Source organism: Rattus norvegicus, chromosome 13, assembly GCF_036323735.1.
Source record: "Rattus norvegicus strain BN/NHsdMcwi chromosome 13, GRCr8, whole genome shotgun sequence".
In the NCBI taxonomy this organism is placed as follows: Eukaryota; Metazoa; Chordata; class Mammalia; order Rodentia; family Muridae; genus Rattus; species Rattus norvegicus.
In genome coordinates, this window is record NC_086031.1 from 59066343 (window position 1) to 59072271 (window position 5929).

Below are 5929 nucleotides of genomic sequence, written 5' to 3' on the forward strand. Positions count from 1 at the left end.
CAAAATGAGGAACTCAAGATTGATCTTGTACTGAATTGTGAAGGAAATGATACCACACATTTGCAAAACCGCTTCTGGCCTTCAAGATAAAACCTGGTATTACCACAGTGCAACTTCCCTTTCAAGCTTGCAGAGAAAGAAGCTTCCTTCAGTAGTGTGAATGGTGCTGTCATTTACCAAAGGACATAAAATGTCTTGTAGCAAGGCATTATCAAACATTAGCAGCTCAGTTTTGCTTTCTTTAAACTATAATTTCATTTAGTTTTAGTAAATTGACTTAAATTGCATTAGTTCACAACATACTGCTGTGTTGATTAATTACATCTGCTTAATATATTGCATAAACATAAGACAAGGGGCCATTTGTGAATGAAAGGTAGAATATAACTCACATAATTTAATGTGTTTAAAACATCAGTCCATAATGATCTAAAACAAATTGGAATTATTTGGATTAGTATATGAAATGAAATGAGAAAAATAATGTGGAAAATTTTACAATATATTCTCATTTTTGCACTATAAAGTATTAATACCCTTGGAATTTGGTACCTTGACTTTTATTGTTAAAATGCTCTTAATGAAATGTTTCAAATACTAATGGCACTTCCTATGTTGTTGTTTTCTTAATATCATTAGTCCAAAGGAAATGTGACAACTCTAACTGATTCCAAATTGACAACTCTAATTGAGTTTGAAATTTTTTTCACTTTTGCATGAATCTAAAAATTTGACAGATATTTATCTATTTGTGGACTCATGTTTTTTAGAAAAAGAAATCAAGACTCAAAGCCCTAGAGAAGTGAGTGAAAGACAAGAATTATTCATGTTTGATCAACAGCATGTATATAATTTTTCAAACATCTTTTGACCATATATATATACATGTATATATATAAATGCAAAAAAACGTACTTTAATTTGAATCTTTGATTTAACAATATATTTCATACAGATACTAGCTTTAAGTTCAACATACTTGTACTTAATGCTACAGAACATTTGGTGTATATTTAAAAATGAAGCATCAAAATCTATGACTTTTTACTTCAAGTAAATTTTTAAGTTATTTATTTATTCACTTTACAACCCAATGTCAGCCCTTCTCCTCCCAGTATACCCTCATGCAAGTCCTCCCCCCATTTCACCTTCTCCTCTTTCGAAGGATAGCCCTTGCTCCAGATGTTGGCAGGGGAGCTGATGAAGACCAACCTGCTCATCTTCTACATATCTGTAGGTGGCCTTGATCCAGTCCATGCTTACTCTTTGGGTGGTGATTCAGTCTCTGGGAGCACCCAGGAGTCCAGGAGAGTTGAATCTGTTGGTATTGCTGTGGAGTCCCTGTCATCCTCTGGTCCCTCAATCCCAAATCTTCTGAATACACCCTGAGCTCCATCTAATGTTTGGGTGTGAATCTCTGCATTTCTCTCCATGGTCTGCTGGGTGGAGCCAGGACAGTTATGCTAGGTTCTTCTCTGCAAGCATAACAGAGTATCATTAATAGCGTCAGGTATTGGTTCTTGCCTATGGGATGAGTCTCAACGTGGGCTAGTCATTGGTTGACCAATTCCTCTGTCTCTGCTCTATCTTTGCCCCTGCACATCTTGTAGGCAGGGCACATATGGGGTTGAAGATTTTGTGGGTGGGTTGCTGTCGTTATCCCTCCTCTTGGAACCCTGCTGGTGTACAGGAAGTGGCCACTTCAGGATCCCATATCCCTACTTCCAGGAATTTTAGCGAGTATTGCTCTCATAGACCTTCCGAGGCCTCCCCTATCCCATGTCTCTCACATTTCCTAGAGATTGCCTCCCCCACTCCCCCAACCTCCCTTCTCTATCCCCTGCTCTCCCTTCTTTTGGTCCCCCTGTCCAGCCCTGCTCCCCTTCAAATACATTATGAAACCTTTTCACGTTGGCACAAAATTCTTGCTAACAATGTTGTACACAACATAATTTTATGGAAACTGGAAGCTCAGGATGTTTGTATTTTCCACACTGATATCTCCTGGCTCCTGTGAGTATCCACTATAGTCACATGAAGCTAAGTTTTGTAGAAAATGAATTAAGATGAGGATGAAAAAGCAGAAAGGACATTACCTCACGATCAAGCCGCATTTACACTACAAACTTCAAAATGTTAGAAATAAATTTAAATATGAATCTGTCTCTCTCTGTCTCTGTCTCTGTGTGTGTGTGTGTGTGTGTGTGTGTGTGTGTGTGTGAGTGTACCTGTGATAGATGTAAATTTCATGGAAAATAAGCTCTACGACATCTGGTAGAACCCTGAAAGAAAAAATATTGTAATTTTAGGGGCGAGTTCATTACTTCAAAAGCAGGTGCATGTTACTGTGTGTGTGAATACATAGAGCCGGAGCTGGTGGGAAAGAAAAGGATGTGTTCTTTGTTGACTGCACATAGTCCTCGCCCTTTTATACATGGTCAGTTGTCTTCTAAATGGATGTTAGAAGAAGTAAAGTCCAGCCATCTTTTCTTTGTGCTCATGTTTCATTTTCCTGCTTTCTTTATTCCTTCATGTAGATAAGAGTTTTCAGCTGGTGTGAACTTCTAAAGGCCCTTTTCGAACATTTTCCTTACATAATGTCTAGTGTTAGCTCATTTTCTCAGATTCAGAATTCCCAGAGCTCTTTGTACATCTATATTTTGGGGTGGCTAAATTGAGCTGTTTAGCATATGCATTACCACACAGGCATAATTTTCTTACAGGAGGTAAAGGTATGTAAAAATCTATTTGCTAATTTCTTACATATAAGTTTTGTGAAAAGAAATGGTAGTTTTATCTTATATTCATTTATGGAGGGGATACTGTCTCAGGATAGAGGAACAGAATGACATTTTTTTATTTTTTAGTACTATTAAACACGTTACATGTCTGTCATTTATGTAATTTGTATAATGATTTATGCTCCAAATGTAATATTTTAGATTTCTTTCAAAGTTTTTCTTTATATTTGCTTCTTTAAAAACCATTGAAAACATGTATACATGCATATAATTAATATTGCAAACTGAGACTCTCTCTCTCTCTCTCTCTATATATATATATATATATATCATACATTTTGAAAGAGAACAAAGATAAGTAGATGGAAGAGGTTTGGAAGGAAGAATGAGAGGGAGTAAATGATATAAATATATTTTAGTTTGGAAAATTATAGAAAATAAAAAAGAAATGTGCAAATTGAGCTCACAAATATTGTCATATACAATAGTGTGTAAGTGATGAGTAGTGATAATATCAAATTAAAATTGTACAAGTTAATTTTGTGAATCTTTTATTAACCAAATGAATTCATTAGTGCATCAGTACATTAAATAAGTATAATATATTAAATAGATCAAGCATTTATATTCATAAATACAGTAAATTATCAAAAGAGAATTGTTCATTAGATTGGATTACATATAAATATATTTTCAAGAAAGTTGTTTAATGCTCAGGGAAATTACTCTGTTCTCTAGTAGCTCACTCTATCATTGTTGAAAATATAGAAGTCAGAAAGAAATGTGCTCATACAAGTGTCCTTAAATACAAATGGATATGAACATATAGTATTAAATACTTCATGATTTTTAATTAAAATCCAATTATTTTCTAATGTTATTAAGATGTCTTAACTGCTAAAATAACTGAGAAATATTTAGACATTATGGTATTTCTGTAACCACAACATTTACTCCCTATGGTTTGCTAAAGAAACAAGATTTGATTCAGATCAATGTTCTGGACCTATTCATCACTTGCCAGAAGCCAAGTAGGATACTCCAGAATGTTGAGCTGAAGGATGAATAAACAATTTCTAAGATCCAGACTGTTGGGGAAACATTTGTTCAGTCATCCATTCCTTCATCAAGAATGGGTGGGAAATTCATGAAGACATTATTTTTAATAGCTAAGTAGTACTCCATTGTATAAATGTACATTTTCTGTATCCATTACTATATTGAGGGACTTCTGGGTTCTTTCCGGCTTCTGGATATTATAAATAAGGCTGCTATGAACATAATGTAGCATGTGTCATTGTAATATGTTGAAGCATCTTTTGGGTATATGCCCAAGAGTGGTGTAGCTGTGTCCTTAGGTAGTACTATGTCCAATTTTCTGAGGAACCTCCAGACTGATTTCCAGAGTGGTTGTACCAACTTGTAATCCTACCAAAAATGAGAGAGTGTTCTTTCTCCACATACTTGCCAGCATCTGTTGTCATCTGAGTCTTTTAGCCATTCTGACTGGTGTGAGGTGGAATCTCAGGATTGTTTTAATTTGCATTTTTCTGATGACTATGGCTGTTGAACACTTCTTTAAGTGTTTCTCAGCCATTCGATATTCCTTAGCTGACAATTCTTTGTTTAGCTCTGTATCCCATTTTTTATAGGGATATTTGATTTTCTGGTATCTAACTTCTTGAATTCTTTGTTTATCCTGGATATAAGTCCTATATTGGATGTAGGATTGGTAAAGTTTTTGGGTTTTTTTTTGTTTTGTTTTTGTTTTTTGGGTTTTTGTTTTGTTTTGTTTTTTTTGATTTAATATAATTTTCCAGTTTTATTAGTTTTCACCTCCCAAAATATCACGATGTTTTCCTTATGATTAACAAAATTTTCTGGGTATACATACCATATTTTGTTCATCCATTTATCCTTTGATAGATATCTTGGTTGGTTCTATGTCTTAAGCTTTAGGACTAGTACAACAATGACACTAACAAGCAATTACTGTCACCAAACCAAAGCAAACCAACTCAGCATGAGTAAATGTCTCTGTGGTATGTTGGCTAGCCCAGGAGTCATACGCTGTTTCATATCATTCTGGTCATACCACTTTGAGAAACCTCCACCATACCAATTTCCATTCCTGGAAGTGGTGTATAAGGCTTCACTCTTGTGACTTCCCAATCAGCATTTGTTACCACCTGTTGATAGCCAGTTTTCTGAGATGGGATAGAATCTCAAACCAGTTTTAATTCACTTTTCCCTGCTAGCTGTGGATGGGGAACATCCAATTAAATATTTATTGGCCATTTGTGTTTCTTTGGGAACTGTCTAATCAGTGCATTTATTCTTTGGATGGCTTGGTGTTTTGGCATTTAACATTTGGAGTTCTTTATGTGTTCTAGATATTAATCCTTTGTTTGATGTATAACTGTCAAGAGTTTTCTCTCTGTAGGTTCTCTTTCACTCTGTAGTGCTTTTTCTTGCTGCTGCAGAAGATTTTGTTTTTTTTTAAATTTATTTAATACTTAATAATAATTCTTTGGTTTCCGGGCAAACAAAATTTATTTAATACTTAATAATAATTCTTTGGTTTCCGGGCAAACATCCCCCTCCCCCCTCCCCTTCCTTATGGGTGTTCCCCTCCCAACCCTCCCCCCATTGCCGCCCTCCCCCCAACAGTCTAGTTCACTGGGGGTTCAGTCTTAGCAGGACCCAGGGCTTCCCTTCCACTGGTGTTCTTACTAGGATATTCATTGCTACCTATGAGGTCAGAGTCCAGGGTCAGTCCATGTATAGTCTTTAGGTAGTGGCTTAGTCCCTGGAAGCTCTGGTTGCTTGGCATTGTTGTACATATGGGGTCTCAAGCCCCTTCAAGCTCTTCTAGTTCTTTCTCTGATTCCTTCAACGGGGGTCCTATTCTCAGTTCAGTGGTTTGCTGCTGGCATTCACCTCTGTATTTGCTGTATTCTGGCTGTGTCTCTCAGGAGCGATCTACATCCGGCTCCTGTCGGTCTCCACTTCTTTGCTTCATCCATCTTGTCTAATTGGGTGGCTGTATATGTATGGGCCACATGTGGGACAGGCTCTGAATGGGAGTTCCTTCAGTCTCTGTTTTAATCTTTGCCTCTCTCTTCCCTGCCAAGGGTATTCTTGTTCCCCTTTTAAAGAAGGAGTGAAGCATTCACATTTTGATCATC